This window comes from Pteropus alecto, unplaced genomic scaffold, assembly GCF_000325575.1.
Source record: "Pteropus alecto unplaced genomic scaffold, ASM32557v1 scaffold25, whole genome shotgun sequence".
NCBI classification, from domain to species: domain Eukaryota; kingdom Metazoa; phylum Chordata; class Mammalia; order Chiroptera; family Pteropodidae; genus Pteropus; species Pteropus alecto.
Window position 1 is genome coordinate 2,268,849 of NW_006441955.1, and position 17,549 is coordinate 2,286,397.

Below are 17,549 nucleotides of genomic sequence, written 5' to 3' on the forward strand. Positions count from 1 at the left end.
GCAATGTGATTGGAGGAGATGAGACCAGTGAGGATCAATTTTTCCTCACTTTTAACACCATCTGCCCTCAGGGTCTGAGATCACTACCATGAGTATCCCTCTTTAGAGTTCTTCTGAAGAAGTGAGGTTTTTGTTGGACAAAGTTGTGATGTTACATACCCAGAACAGTTAATACATCCACGACTAAAGGTATTATCAGAATTTGTTTCTCTGATTAATGAGACATACTTTCAGGCAGCAGAATTGTATTTACATTGGGCCTGGTTATAGTTTTGCTCTGATTGGGCCATTTCTAGCTGAGGAGATCTGGGGTAAATTATGACCCCACTTTGAACTCAGCTTTTTTATTTGAAAAGTGGTTATTTTAATTCCAACCTAAGAGAGTTACAGTGGGGATCAAACACTGCAATAATAATTACTATCATTTACAGCATATTTCATGCTTGCCAGGCACCATTCTGGGAGCTTTACCTATGATGTCCTAGTTACTTCTTTTATTTAACCTCATTTCATGATGCCATACCTACTCCTCAATAATATATAAATAGTGCATGGAAAAAAAAAAACACTTTGTCATCTGTAAAGATGATTGTGACTAGTCTTTCTCTGCTCTCTACTTACATGTATTCCTAGCTTAATATGGTATTATTTGTTAACATTGCCATCTATGAGCTCCCTTTACAGGTAGGGGGATTGCCTAGAAAGAGCCCAGTGCCTGTGCATAAAGGATGCTCAGTAGCTGTATGCAGAATGACTGAACAAAAGACCCCAGAGAGATTACTCCAAAACCAGTAACGAACTACTAGCAGGAACTGGGGAATTTTTAGGTCTTTAGATCTTCAATGTCCCTCAGATTCAACCTTCTCTTCCTATCAGCCCAAGTTATATCTATTAATCCTTTCTTAGAGTAACAGAGATCCTGAAGGGAAAAGGGACTTGTCTGAGCTCATGGCATAACTGGGACTGAAACCCAGGTTTCCTGATGCCTGGCAGAGTTAACTCGTCAACAATGGCCAATGCTGGAAACAGTGAACGGAAAACCTGGCCACCTGTTCATGCCCTTCCTAGCATGCGCTCCTGGGGAAAAAAGAAAAGTCCACACTTAGAAGGATTCTCCCACCTTGGGACACTTTCAAACGAAGTTAAAACCAAATGAAAACCGTGTTGCTTCTAGAAAGTGGGCTGATGACTGTCATTTCATTTGCCTCAGAGTTGGAGAGAAAAATTACGTCTTGCTGAGCTCCCAGTTTTCTGGGTAGCATAAGCTGTCTTTTGAGACATATAAGATGCACTGCTCTGTGTGATATTAAACTCATCATTTTCAGCTTTGGCGGTGGAATACACAATGATTCAACAGGAGCCCTATAAAAGTCATCTTTGCAATTTTATTTTCTTCAGTTGTCTGTCTTTTCCTCTGAGATTTTGATGAGCTGCAGAGGAAAGGATGAGGTAGAGATGACTTAAGAAAATGTGTAAGGAAAAACCGCAATTTACACCTTGGGATGTTGGAGCTAGAGAGGGCCTTGCAAATCACCTTCTCTGACCTTTCTCAGATCAGCCCTGAGCAGGGGGTGGGGGGTGGAGGGGAGTTGTTTGCTTAAGGCCGGCCAGCAAGTTAGCGAAGGAGTAAGAATTAGAATCTGGCACTTCTGATAACCCCTCTGGAGTGGCTTCCACTGCCCCATCCTGACACCTGGCATCTATGTGATTTAAATAACCACCAGGTGAATTATATTGATTCACACGGTTCAAAAGGTTTTTTTTAAACATGAAAGACTATCTAGTAAAAATTCTCCCTTCTACTGCTGTCCTCCAGACACCCAGTTTCACTACCTAGAGGCAACTCGTGTTAACAGGTTCTCATGCATCCTTCCAGAGACAGTTTATCCACAAACGAGTAAAAATCCCTAACCCTTCCTCCCAACGCACAAATGGTAGCACACTAAAAACACTATGCAGAGCTGCCTTTTTTTTTTCTCTTAACATACCTTGGAGGTGATTTTTTTTCTCAACACATAAAGAGTTACCTCATTTTTATTAATAGCCATATACCAACTATTTAAGCAGTCCCCTTTGATTGACATTTGAGTAATTTTCAACCTTTTCCTGATAAATAACATCTTAGCGATCGACTTTGTATATACACTATTTCACACATATATAATTATATGTAGGATAAATTCCTAGAAGTAGAATTTCTGGGTCTTCTGAGCATTTGCGATTCTGATAAATACTGACAAATTAACCTCCTTAGAAGGACCAGTTTACACTGTTGGCAATGTATTCCAATGTCTCATTCTCAATTACCTTGACGAGATGGGTGGAATCAAATTTTTTGATATTTGCCAATTTGATGGATGATAAATGATATCTAAGATTAGTTTTCATCTGAATTTCTCTTAATATAATTATCTTTTATTATAGGGTTAAGTTTAAACATCTTTTCATTACATTTAAGAACCATTTGCATTTTCTTTTCTATGAATTGTCTGTTCATTTTCTTTGCCCATTTTAAAAACTGGATTGTTGAGCTTTATTATTGATTTATAGCAACTAGATATTAGGAATTAGTTTTCATGGCTGTATAAAAATAGTTTTAGTCATTTTGTCATTTTTTTTTTTTTTTTTTTTACTTCACGTCTATGAATACTTTTTTCCATGAAGAAATTTTTAAATGCTAATTTTTTACACAGATTTATCAATCTTTTCTTTTCTGGATTCTGGGTCAAATTTTTTCATTGTTTCTTCTATTACTTTTATTATTTCTCTTTTTATATTTAAATATTTCAGTTTTAATTTATATAGATGTAGGCTAAGAGGTAAGAATTAAAAACTTTATTATCTGACACCATTAAATTACACATCTTTTTCCCCACTGACTGGAAAAGCCATCTTTACCATATGAATTCTTTGTATGTATTTGGGTTTATTTTTGGACTTTTAGTCTGTTCTAAACATTTGTAAATTCATGTGTCATTACTATACAGTTTTAATTAAGTTTATAATGTATGTTAATATTTGAAGGGCTAATATCACCTCATTATGTTTCTTTTCCCAAATTTTCTTGTATATTTTCCTGTATGATTGTTATATTTAGTTTGTTTAGTTTTTCTTGCTCTCCTAAATCCTGTCAATATGCTCAATATTTGTAATATAATCAAATTAAATTTTCATATTAATGTTGGGAGAATTGACTCATGACTTTCAGCCTTCCAACCCAAGAATAAACATGTTTTGACTTTCCATTTATTCAAGTTTTCTTTAGGGTACAAAAGGAAGTTTGAAAGGTTTTTTTTCTGCATAGACCCTGTACATTTCTTTTTTATGCTAAGGTAGTTTATATTTTTTGTTGCTGTTATAAATATGATGGTTTCTTCCATTAAATCTTTCACTTGGTGGTTCTTTATAAATATAAAGACTCTTGTTTTCAACACATAAATTTTTACCCAGATACTTCACTAATTTTATTATTATTTGTAATAATTTGTCTTTTGATTTTCTTGGATTTTCATTTTCTTACTTATTCAACAAATAGTCACTGAGTACCTACTATGTGTCAGACAGTGTTCTAGGCACTGGGGATATGAACTAGGGAGTGTTCCGGGCACTAGGGAAATAGCACTGAACACGATAGAAATCTCCTGATCTCAAAGAGTTCATAGTCTATGGAAAAAGAAAATAAGTAGATCAATTAATAAGTATACAAGATGTCAGGAAGTGTTCATGTCATGGAGACAATAAAGTCCAGTAAGGGAATAGAAAGTTAACAGAGATTCAGGAAAAAGAGATACTTGAATGGAATAGGATATCAGGTAGAAGAGTTTTCCAGGAAGTGGGAGAAGTAAATGCAAAAGTCACATGCACTGTTTAAGGAACAGCAAAGAAATGAAGATGCCTTGAAAGAGAGGGTGACTAAAGCAGACAATAGTTTCCAGGTTTATCATGTTATCACCTATACATAGTAATTTTATCTCTTTTTTAGTTTTTATGATTCTAATTTCTTTCTCATTTCTAACTGCATTAGCTAGTACCTCCAAAAGGTGTTAAAGAATTAGTAGTTTCTAAGATCCCTTCATACTCTGAGATTGTAAGTAGATAAAGGTCTGGGACACTGACCTGAATAGGATCTGAATTTGTCTTAGTTCTTTTACTTCTTCATTGCACATATTCAGCCCTTTTCTGGGAATGCCAAAGACCACAAACACTAATTCCAACAACGTTGCGATTATATCTCATATCTCAACTGGCTTTATGGACTTGTATTGGCCCCGCTGGAATGGAGCATGGAAGGTAGAAGCAGAGTTTCTAACTCTGGTTCTAATGTCAATAGAATCTGTGACCATGGACAAGTACAACTCTTCACTGTGCTTCAATTTCCTCATCTTTAAAAGTGGTCATTGGATGAGAGAGAAGGTATGACTTCCTTAAACTTTTCATGATTTTTTTCTCATCCTCAGTTAAAAGAAATCCCTCATTCTTTTCCAAACGGCTTCTTGCTCAGGCATTGATATTGGTACTTGCTATTGTGTACCTAATCTGGCTATAAGTATGCCTGTCTGTCTATGAGCTCTTTGAAGACAAGGACCATGTCTGATCCAAGTCCCATAATCTCTTATGTGCTCTGCTACAATAGTTTCTTATCTGGTTTCCTTGATGCTCAGAGTGATCATTTTCAATGCAAACAAATCATATCACTTCCTGTTCTACCCTTCCCTATTGCTCACAGGATGGAGTCCGAACCCCTTAATATATTTTAAAAGGCCCCACATGATGGGGTCCTTGCCCTTTGTCTAGTCTCAGCTCTTGCCATTTCTGGTCTGATATTCTACACTCCAGCCTCGTGGGGCTACCTGGAGTACCTGAAACCACTATATTCATGACTTTTGTCTCCACATTCACACATAATAAACATCTCTTCTGCTGAGAACACACTTTCTCTTTACCCGACTAACTCTGATGCAACCTTAAAATTTAAGGCAGAAACTGAGCACATGCTCACCAATCCCATTGCCTTTCCCTGGACCATGGAAGACATTTCCCAGGCTCCCTTGCCATTTGGTTGGGATCTAATGGGATGTGAGTAGTTGTGACAAATGCCACTTCCAGGCCTGGTCACAAAACTCATATACAATCACCCGCATTCTCTCTTGTTCTCGTTCATGAAAGCTACATGTAAAAACAATGGTATCCTAAGAAGGAAGAACCCTATGTCCCCGAATTAATACTCAGAGGAAAATGGCCATGAGAGTCACCTGACTTCATCAAATTGTGATGAACCTTTATTGTATTAAGCCACTGAGATTTGGGAATTGCTTAGTTTACCAGCTAATATTACTCGACTGACTAGTAAAAAAAATCTCAATTCAGATAGCCTTATTTTATCCCTCAGGATGAGTTAACAATCTTCTCTGTACTCTCATAATTCGAGGTACAAAGCCTTGTCATGGCACTTACCACATGGCATAATAATGCTTTGTTTATTTCTATCTCCCATTAGAATATGAGCTTTTTCAGGGCAGGGATCCTATATTGTCAATTTTTTAAATGCATAGGACAGAGTCAGGCCTAGGGATATAATAAGTTACCATTAACGGTTTGGCAAAGGAATGAATAGAAAGTGAATCAATGGAAGAATGAGTGAATTAAGTGAATGAGCAGATGCATCTTAGGTTTTGTACAGCAGTCACATGACATACTTTTCTGTGGCCATGTCAGAGTAAGGGGTGTGCCACTAATGCAGGGCCCTTGCTTACAAATTGGGGCTGAGAATGGAAATGGAGAAAAGCATTTTAGTTCTTCCCTTCTAAACTTAAGAACCTTAATTAAAACTGAGTGACGAAGGGCTGCCCCTTGCCAGCAGCCAACAGCTCATCCTGCAATCAGGGGCCTAAAGAGTAAATTAAAATCAGTGCCAATAAAATTAAAACTACCTTAGGGCATATTTGCAACATAATTTAGTGTGGAGTTTGCTTCTTCCTAGACACCAGGGAGGAAATGGGTTTTTCGTTTTTGTTTTTTTTTTTCTTTCTACATTCCGAGCTGCTTCCCTGCTCACCTCACTGGGCACAGGCCAAAACCTGAGCTCGATGCTGTGATGTGTTGCCGAATCCTTCATATTTGGGCAGCACTTCAGGGCTTATCACAGATTCAGTCCAATGAAGGAAGGGAAATGCAATCCTGGGAGGGCAGAGGGGTTTATGTAAGGTCCGGAGATGAGAAAGAAACAAGCTTAGGCAGGGCCAACGGCAGGTTGAGAAGGATGAGCTGCTTTATTAATTCTAGTCTTACAGAGGAGGGACTGAAGCTTGCCTGGGGTTATAGAGCAGGAAGTGGCAGGGCTGGGATTCAAATCTAGGCCTCTAGTTACAAACTGGTGCCCTGTGCTCCCAGGAGCTTGCAGCGTCTAGCAAGGCAATCTCCCTGATCATACATCATAAGGAAGTTCTATGCTGCTTCCTTCATTTCTGAACTGGGGGACTGTGAGGTCTGGGGACTGATCCTATCAGGTTTAGCCTTTCAAAAGGCATTGAGGTGGGGGCTGGGAGGAGCAAGGAGTTTTAGAGAACTTCCGGACAGCTCCCCTACTGCGATTTGCCCCAGGAAGCTGTTTTGCCTCAGGCGAAAAAGCCCTGAATCTATTCTTTTATTATTAACTGAAATATCTCCCTGTTTTTTTTTTTTTAAAAAGTTTAAGTGGATGTTTATGGAAGTCAGGGTACTGTCTTAAGGAAGAAAGGAAAAGTTTTTAGAAAAATTGAGAATCCTTTCTTTAAAAACAATCAGGCAAATCAAACAAACAAAACAATGTAAATGTCTCTTAAATCCTACCCTACTTAGAAGTGAAAAGTAAAATCTCCATGTAAATGGAGGCACATCTGCATCCCCTCCTATGGCCTGGCTCAGCATAGGAGGCTTAGGTTCATAATAGACCTTCCCAGGGTAAAATAACTCGTGAACTCTGTCTCCTGCTCCCATAGCGATGATTGGTGGCTCCAATGTTGACCATGACAATGATGATGATAGGAGAAGGAAGTAGTGCAGGTTTTGGATCTGGTAGACTTGGTTTCAATGGTCAGTTTAGCTATGGTTGAGCTTCTACGACCTGAGGAAGTTACTTTCACTCTCTGTGTCTCAGTTTCCTCATCTAAAAATTGGAGATAATAATCCCACCTTCACAGGAGTGTCATGAGGTAAATATCTTTGTGCCTAGCAAAATGTCTAGGAGGTTATATATTCTCGATGCATTCTTTTCAATCACACAGTGCTACTAAGTGCAGGCAGGCACTTTGCTTGGCACTAGGGATATGTACCCCCTTGAGCTCAAAACCCTGCAGGGAAGATGGACATTTTAAAAGTAGTTGCATGTGCAATGAAAGGTTCAAGGAGAGGTACAGGGGCTATAGTAGCTATGTATAGAGAGAGGCTTGGGGACCCAGCTTACATAACTGTAAGTTTATTCCTTGTTCGATAGGTCATCTGTTGACAATAACTATCATCTTGCATATTCGTAGCATTTATAAACCAGTTTGACACTAAATTACTCCTGTGATTCTCTCAACAATCCACTGAAGTAAACGGGATCATCATCTTATTTCACATAAGAATCTCAGAGACTGGCTTGTCACGATCTCATAGCAAGTTATGCCTCCAAAGCCCCTGCTTGATCCTCACCCTTGGGGGGTCCACATCCTTGTATGGACATATATAAAGGTGGAAAAGCCAACCTTCCCAGGAAGCCCCGGTCTGAGCAGGAAGATGAGACAAACTGAGAGGACTGAGATACAATATTGAAGCCTGTGAGAGCCGAGGGACATTTTAATTTCATAATTAAAAGTTAATGTTGCTTCATTATAAATCAAAGGCTGATGAAACTAGGGCACCCCTAGGAACATATTAGGAACTCAATAAATACGAGTGGCCTGAATGTTTGGAGACATCGCCTGTAGGAGGTTGTTAGCTGATGCAGAGCAGTAACAACATCTAATCACCAAGCTGGGAGTGTGGTCAGTCCTCGGTAAGGATGCCCATGTTGGCTCTCCCACTTACATGCTCTGTGACCCTGGAGAAGTCCCCTTTCTTTCTTTTTTTTTTTTGCCAGGATAAAGTACATATTTTCAGCATGAATGTTGGCACCCTTGAATACTTTTTTGGAAAAAACAAAACAAAACAAAACAAAAAATAAACAATGATATCTGCCAAACAGGAGGACTACATTATCATGGGGAAATGGCTGAGCGGCCGTCTTGCAGTAAGCTCTCACCACAAGGTGCACTTAGGTCTTGAAGAAGACAAGGTGGGAAGGGCTGGCAGAAGCTGTCTTCAGAGGCCAAAGGAAGGAGAAAAACATAACAGTGCAGAGCAGGGACATGAGATGATTGAAAAATATAGGACTCCTGGGGCATAATGAGCCCTGAGAAATCACCAAATCCATTCTCTTGGAATTGTCTGGAATTTTGCTCCCCCACAACCTTTCCTTTGACACATGAAATACTATCAATGCCTACACAACTAGTTCAAAACCTCGTCTCATTTTCATCATACCCATTTTACAGATGAATACACAGCTCCGGATTATACAGCTAAGAAGTGGCAGAGTCAGGGATAAAACCTAGACCTTCTATCCACAGCACAAATTCTCCCCAATATGTCATTCTGTCTTGAACCTCTGATTTTGGCCTGGTCTGAGGGGAGCCCAGAGAGTAGATTAACAGTTGGCATGGGAAGTATTTTTAAAAATGAATATGAGAGGTCTTCGATGACTTGCCTCTATCTCCAATCTTATTTCCTACTGTCTGCTAACAGGCATCCAATGCTTTTGCCATGCCAGATTGATAGCTCCCAGACCATGCCAAGCTCTTCTGTGCCTTCCAAGGCTTTGCCGATGTTGTTCCCTTGCTCCACCTAGCCACCCTCCAGGGCCCAATCCTAGCATCTCTTCTTCTATGAAGACTTTCTTAACCCATCTGAATGTAGTTGACCATGGCCTCTTTCACTTACATTGTCATTCATTCTTCCACTTTATTATACTATCATCTTGCAGTTTTCATTATTATTGGTGTGTGTGTGTCTATTTCCCCCACTAGACTAGCACTGGTCAAGACCGGAAATCATTATATCTTCAAAACCTAGCACAGTGCCTGGCACAGAGTAGGTGCTGAGGAAATCATTATGGAATGAATAAATGTATGAGGTAATGAGAGAGAAGTAAACACCCTTGAGCAGAGACCATGTCTATCTTTGACCTTCTGTGAGAAATGTTGGCATGGAATAGGGATAGAGAAGGGCAGACATCAAAGGGATAGAATGAGTAAAAAATTCTTCCCTATTCTCTCTGGGTTTTTTTCCCCTTCTCGCTATTGGTACAAAAATAAAGAGTACATCATAAGCAAAGCCGTATTTTCTGTTTATTGCCACCAGGTTAATAACAGTAATGGTGCAAGAAGAAAATGAGGTGTTATGTAAAATCCTGCACTGCAGATTTTGCTGCTGATGTAAAGAACTCAATAAAGTGTAACACTTTAATCATAGAGATAAAAATCACACAGTAGCTTCCCACAGGTGCCCAGAGCCTTAAGACAGAATAGTTGTGGGGAAATGAGAGATGAGAGAAGAATATTATCAGGCATCAGAAAAGTTATGTTTGGGCTTTTGTGTTGTTTTTTTCCCCCTTCATCTCTAAAAAATGGATTAAGATTTTTCTATCTTCTTTCAAGACATCTTGTATGAATTTCTGTATTCTCTGGAGGACATGCTCAGACTTCTGGGGGAAGATTTGCTTATTCTTTATAAAAATTGATTTGTTTGGGGAGAACTGAATTCCTGCCTTTAAGGTGACTTGGTGGCCTTTAAGAAAACAGGGACTATCTCAAAAATTTTAAAAAAGGATTGTAATGGAGGTAAGAAGGTTGGTGATCGTCAAACCTCTCTTTCTATGAGGTCTTGCGATGTGGGAGAAAGATTATAAAAGATTACATCAGGAAATGAGAGCTCTTATACCAACTCGGCCTTAGGAAAATCACCTTCGCACCTCCATGACTCAGTTTTATCATTCTTCAAATAAGAGCTTGCACTAGATGATCTCTAAAGGTCACTCCGGCTCTGACACTTAACAGTCTGTGAGGCTCTGGCCAAGGAGGCCAGGGGTTGGCTTTTGACATTGGCTGTTGTGGTTCTACTGTAGTAGCTAGCCACTGAGCTGGCCTCTCTGTTTCCACTCAAAACACCTTTTACCCTCCCTCACTACCCAAATCCATTCTCCATCCTGCAGCCAGAGTGATCAGTTTATAACAAGAGCAAACTATACATATACCCTGGAGACAGACTGGGGAAGATGCTAGGGCAGGCATATCCCAAACAAAATCACTGAAAAACAAGGAAGCCAGTGCACTTGGAGCAGAGTGAGAGGCAATCATGGGAGAGGAGCTCAAAGAGGTATTGGGGGGCCAGATCAGGTAGGTCTTATAGGCCACTGAAAGGACTTCACTACTTCCAGGTGCAACCAACCCCTGAGCGCTTCCAGAGGCAATGGGAATACAGCTGATGTTTGCAGACAGGAAACACAGCTATAAGGCAGCATGAGTTTAAGTCATGAAAAGAGAAGGGTTTTGGAATTGGAGATCTAGGCTCAAACCCTGAACTGGCTGTTTGACATTGAAGAAGTCACTTTTTCTCTCCACGTCTTAGTTTCTTTATCAGCAAACCAAAAGTGACAATAAGATCATTCCTCTCATGGAGCTGACATGGGTTAAATGAGTTAATGCACATCCAAGTGCCTGAAACACAGTGGTGACCTTTAAGAAAACAGGGACTATCTCAAAAATTTTAAGTCCAAGTGCCTGAAACACAGTAGGTGTTCAGTAATTTTTTTTTTCATACCATAATAATTATTTCAAGTGTCGGTAAGAAGATTGGTGATCGTCAAACCTCTCTTTCTATGAGGTAAATTTTTTTTTCATACCATAATAATTATTTCAAGTGTCATTAAAAACAAGGGTATATTCTAGGTTACACTGATACTTGTGACTAGAGTTCAATTAATTAAAATTAGCTTAAGAAAAATTCAGTCCCTCAGTTGCACTAGCCACATTGCAAGGGCTCAATCGCCACAGGTGGCTGGTAGCTACGCTTAATGGAGAGTGTAGAACACACAGGAAGTCCATGGAGCAGCGCTATCCTAGTATCTTAGTGGTCATAAGTGGTGCATCGAATTTTAAAACATATGTCCATACACTTGCACAGACATATCTCCTTTCATAAACACAAACGGATATGTATAAAACCACAAAAATAAGGTGTTTCGGTCGGTGACAATATGTTTCATTACTAAGGAAAAATAAATCTGAGTCCCAACTCTGAGTCAATTCGTTGAGCATACAAAAAGTCAGATTCTGTGCTAAACATTTAACTTTGGACACCATATCACTAAATCCTTACAACAATCCTAATAGGAAGTATTATCCTCATCTTGCTGATTTTGACATTGAGGCCCAGCATGGTTGGGTAACTTGATTGAAGTCATAGAGCTTATAAGCAGCGAAACAGAACTTGCTCCCTACTATATAATACTACTTCTTAAAGGACATTTCAGAAACAAAGGGCTTACAGGGCAAAGTCACCACGAACTCTTCTCAATCTCTGTTAAAGATGTGGATGTTTCAAGCTACCTGGGAACTATCTGGCAGTTCTACATTAGCCACAGAGACTATAGAATTCAATGAAATCAGCTCCTTGGGGCTCTCAGACTAACTTTCTTGATTTATGGAATGTGGCAGCATCAGATCTATGTGGGACCAGCTCAATCTTCAGGAAAGTCCTGGGAGTCACATGAATGTGAAAGGGTGGAGAGAATCCAAAAAATGTAAAGAAAGAAGACACCTTCAAAATTATCTACAACAGTGGTCATTTTGCAATTTATTTTTCTCACTTATTTTAGAGGCACAGGCTCTCAAAATTGCATGGTGAAGGATGGTCCCTAGTGGGGAGGGAATTGCTTGTGAGAGTCAATATGACTTGGATGGTTCTGAGTCAGTGACTACTTGTAAATACAGATGTAAGCACAACTAGAGAATCAGAGAGAGGGAAGGATGGATGGATGGATGGATGGATGGATGGATGGATGGACGGACGGACGGACAGACGGGCAATCAAACAGATAGGCAGCAAGTTAGTAACACATAATAGAGACTTTTATTTTAGATTTTTAGACTTCTACTATACTCCAATCGTCTGGCAGGCCGATATTGTTTATCGTTCATTATAAACTCCCTCTTCTACCAGACATATAGCAAGGTACCCAGCCTAGCCTAGATATTCAATGAATATTTGTTAAAACAAAACAAAATAGATATAACACCTGAGAGAGCAATAGCTAGATAATAATCCTTCACATTTGTATGGTACTTTGTATTATATAAAAAGATTTCACATGCAATATCATACTTAATCCCTAAGCTAACCCTTTGAGTCTGGCATTATGATCCTCATTTTATTGATGAGGGACCTTCTTCTCAGAATGGTGAAGTGTCTTGCCTAAGGTTATATAAGGAGGCTGAGGATCCAGATAAATCAGCAAGTTAGAGGTAGAGCCTGATAACTAGACAGAAACAGGCAACAGAGACAAGACAGAGGAGACAAAATCATGGATAAATGATGCAGACAAATGAAGATAGATAGATAGATGCTGAGGCAGCCTCCGATTTCTCCTCTTTCAATCCATCCTCTACACCTGGTTGAAGACAACATTCCTAAGCACAAATCTGACCATGCCACTCCACTTAATAAACCTCTATTGGTTCCTCAAAGACTTACAGAATATGTTCTATCTTGAAAAGGCTTTATAATCTGGCCCTACCCATTTGTCTGGCCTTAGATCTTATCACTTTTCTATAGCATTTTTCAGTCTAGTCAACTCCCAAGAAAGTCATGCTATTTCACTACTGTATATTTGTCACATGATCTTCCCTAATACCTAAACTCTCTTCCCCCTGCTTGTGGATGCCTGGCCAACTCCACTTATCTTCTGAGACTCAGTATTAGCATTGCTTCCTTTAGGAAGCCTTTCCTGACCACCTTCCCAGGTTGGGCTCATCTTCTGTCCCTCTAGATCACCCTCTTCTTTATTACAGTAGTTAACAGAGTAGAAAGAATCTAAACTGTGAAATAAAAGAGAATTAGATTTAAATCCTGTTTGCCCCACATATCAGCTGCACATCATGTACCCACTTTGCCCTGGTTTCATCTCTGCAGTAAACCTGATAATATCTGCTCCAGAATTATGTTGGGATTCGAGATAATGTAAAAAATCCCTGGTGTGGAGTATGAGTCCTACACGTGGAAGATGCTGCTGCTCCAGCCTGGCTATGCTGCACCATAATAACCTGATACTGGGACTGCCTCTTCCAGCGGCCTGTGAGCTGCCCGAGGATGGAGCCTGGGTCTAACTCATCTCTGCATCCTCAATGCTCAATGCTGAACACATGACTGGGCTTGCTGAATCCTTCCTGCCCACATTGAGGCCACTGGTTAAAATGTGTTTCCAGGCACCAGAAGGCACAACCTAGAGTCATCCCACAGAATCACTGGGAGAGGTATCTGGAAATGAAGGGTATGGGGGTACAACCCCGAGGGTGAGAGTAAAGAGATGGATGATTGAAATCTATTTTAGGCTTATGTTGTATATTTAGGTTGTATGAATTTTGAAGATAAAAGGTAATGTTTAAATAAATTTTGTAAGGAGTTGCTTTGTTCCCCCACCTCAAAATCTCTAGAACTCCCACGTTCAGTTTTAGTTGTCGTTAAGCAAGTTTAGGTAGAATAGTATCAGATTAGGTGGTCTAAGATAGTCTATATACTTTCTTTTATCTCCATAGTTTTCTCCATTTCCCTCTGGATTCAGATTTTATTTTCCCAGTGGATTCAGAATCCTTATAGTTCTCCTCCTTACGCCCCCTACCTCTTCCCACACTCCCTGTCTGCTGGATCTATTCTCTACCCTAGGACATTCAGCTTCTAAGTGAATGAAGAGTCATGAGTCACTGTCCTTCCCTTCTACATACACACACACACACACACACACACACTGGAAGAAAGCAGGTATCGAATGCAACTGAACAGCTATCAACACGGTTGAGGACAAGAAACCATCTCACAGCAGAGGGGTAGGGGCTGGCAGTTTGGCCTTGAACCAGCAACATGACTCTCCTCTCTGAAGGCCAGGGCAGGCTCCCAGGTATAAACACATTCACTATAGGCTGGGCCAGAGTCTTCATTGAGATTCTGTTCACAGCAAAAGCCATTGCCAAGCCTGCCCAGCTCTGTCAGCTGCCCTGATATTTGTGTGTGAAAAACGGACAGGTTGCCCAGCCCTCTGGCAGCCTGACAAATGGCTTAGAAGCAGGCCTGAGGCTTCCTGGCAGAGGCCCAGAACTCTGGGCTTCAGTGAAGGATGGGAGAGGAGGGAGTCTCCTGTCAAATGGCCTGTCTTCCAAGGCGGGGAGCACAGAGAGCAAGAAAGAGCAGGGGAGGAGGAGTAGGAGATAGTGGGAGAGACTCCCAGACTTGGGGTCCCAATGCCCATCTCACCCCAAGGCTAGAGAGCTGTAGGGACTAAGAGCACACACTCTGCTCACCCTCCCTGGGGGCAAGTGCTGTCTGTTGGACTGCAGGGATAATTAGTTTCCTCACCCATAAAATGAGGATAATAATAATACTTAATCTTGCAGCGGTGCGAACTAATAGAGTTAATACAAATAAAGTACTTTTGAAAACATTGGCAAGTGTTATGGCTAGCTGTTATGAACCCAGCAATCTTCACCACTTAATGAGAATGTCAGGCATTGTGCTGTGTTTCACATGTATTATCTCATTAAATTTTCACATAAGCCAGAGCTTTAAGTATTACCCTCCTTTTACAGGTAAAGAAAATTTCAGAGACAGTGCCTCACTTGCTCAGGGTCACACAGCTGAGTAAGAGAGAAAGGATTTAAATCCAACTGCATGGCTGTGAAGCATATGCCCTTAACCATTAGGCCCTGCTGTGGCTGAGCATTTTCTGTGCCTCTTTATGTCTCTAATGTAAGACTATCTCCACTGGTGTAAAGGAAATAAGATCTTTTTTTAACTCTCTAGTCAGAAAGAAAGAAACAAAAACTCAAGATACAAATCAGTCCCATTATTTTTACAGTTTAAGTGCTACAACATTTCACAATGGGGAAAATATAAACAGGCTCCGAGACAGGAGCTCTCTTAGCCCTGGGAGGCAGAGAAGGAAGGAAAGGGAGCTGCAGGAAATTCCGACGTGCAAAAGCAGTGTTGAGACCTGGCCACTGGCTCCTCCACTGCCAGAGGGCTTGAGGGCCAGCTGCTGAGCTGGGGCTGGCTACTTTGTGTGAATCAACTACCTGCTTAGACTAACAGAACCACAATTACCAATTCTTTCAATAAATATTCGCTGAGTACCTACTGTAGGTCACACCTGGTGCTGAGTGCTGGGATGAACAAGATAAATAAGCCCCGGTTCCTGCTTTAGAAGGAGTTTGTACTCTCAGGAAAGACATGGGCAGAAATCCAGTGACTCCCATGCAGGCGATCAGGGCTGTGACAGAGACGAGCGCAGGGCTTGTGAGATTGTAGGGAAGGAGAACCGGGGCCCTGGGGATGGCTGGTGCCAAGAAGGCTTCCTGGGGAAGTGACGTCTACATGGGGAGGTCAGGATCCACTGAGTTACATGGATGAAGGTGGGGAAAGGCAGGGGTGTCTATCCCTGTGGAAGCATATCCTCACCTCAGTGACTTTGGCCTTGGCCTTGGGACATGCTTTGGCCAATGGAATGTGAGCACTCGTGATAGTTGCCACTTCTGTGTGGAAGCTTGAAATGGGATTGTATTCCTGCTCTCTGTCATGAAAACAGCAGATTCAACATAGAGGATCCCTTTCAACTTGGGCCCTAAGGGAGGAGATGTGTGGAGCTGCGCAGAGCCCAGCAGAGCTGTGGCTGAACACTCACAGTCATCGCGTAACATGAGTATGGAATAAATGTTTGCTGTTATAAGCTACCGAGCTACTGGAGTTATTTGTTACCACAGCAAAAGCTGACTAATGCAGCATAGCTTCTTGCAGAAATGTGTTCTTCGTTTTAGTCGTGCTCAAAGTTGCCTCCAGTCGTGCAATAATTATGAATTCAGGCCATGAGGCTGCGTTTGTGAGCCCTTTAAGCACTAAATATATAAGAAATGTATTTATAGAGAGAGAGAGAGAGTTGAAAAGTATAAGGTGCAGGAGAAAAAACCAGGTCTAGATTTCCAAGATCGCTCTCTGATGAAAAGAGAACAGCAGTGGAAACCCACCCTGTTGGCAGTGAGACACCATGAAGGATTGCCGGCACGGACCGAAATACACATTTGCCCAGAAACATCTAGTTCTAAAATGGAAGATACAAAGGAAAAAGATGCAATAAATGCCAAGCGAATCTATGCCACCAAATCGCTGTGTGACCCTGAGGAAGTCATTTTCCTTCTGGCATCGGTTTTCTCATTCGTAAAATGAAGAGGCTGAACGAGAATCTCTCACTTTCCTTCCGGCTCTGACATTCTATGATTTGATTGCCTCTAACTCATTAGTCCCAACTGGCTTGAATGGGACCCAGTAGTATTGGTAATCATAGAAATTCATCAAAACATAGCCTAAAGAAGGTGATCCTGAGACTCAAACGAGATAATGTAGGGAACTGCTTTGCACGCTGTAAAGGGCTCTATCGAGTGCTTCTTTCACTGAAAAAAGGTGGGCAAATGTGCTCCTTGTCACCCACCTTGCATTCCTATAGCAGCCTCCCCCCTACGTTCAACATCCAGCATCTTTCAGGCCATTCTGTCTACCTCTCCTTCCCAACGAAACTATTGTATCCTCTCATCACAAAGAAAAAGAGCTCTAAACCAAAGGAATATGTGATGACACCATATGAGACATACAAATAATGAGCTGGGCGAAGGCAAAAGAGGGAGAGAAAAAAATCCAGACCTTAGAGATCAACGGATATGGCTGGAATCTCCATCTCTCTTTTTGTTCAAATAAAAAATGGAGATGATACTACCTAACATTGTTGTTCTCAGAATTAAATGAGATAGAAAAAGCTTATGGACCCCAATAAGCATTCATTTATAGCTGTGACAATGACAGAGACTTCCTGAAAGCAGTAGCATAGAGACAAACCTGAGTCCTGCATAGAATTTTGAGGTCTGGATAATGAGAGAGGAGGAGAGAGAGTCCAATCAGAGGAGAGCGTGGCAGGGTGAAGGTGCAGGGCTGAGTATGAATGCAGCAAGGCTGGCAGTGTGAATGTGGGTGAGCCAGATGTCTTTGGGGGAAAAGAAGAACAGGCAAAATAAGAGTAAAAGTTTCATGCAGGGATGTATGAAGAAATGCATCTAAAGCTTTGGATACTAAGCCGGAGAGTCTTAACCCAGTAGGTAATGGGGGACCCTGAAGGACTTTGGAAAGTGCGAGTGTGCTGGTGCATCTTGGGAAAGGAGCTGCATCCTCCACCTACACTAAGC

The 17,549-nt window shown here is 41.0% G+C and overlaps 1 protein-coding gene across 1 annotated transcript in view; it reads right to left on the reverse strand.

The window, feature by feature from the left end:
• The window catches only part of AGBL4 (ATP/GTP binding protein like 4), a 956,697-nt gene that overhangs the window by 50,021 nt on the left and 889,127 nt on the right, over positions 1-17,549 (reverse strand). The gene's annotated exons all lie outside the window — the stretch shown is intronic.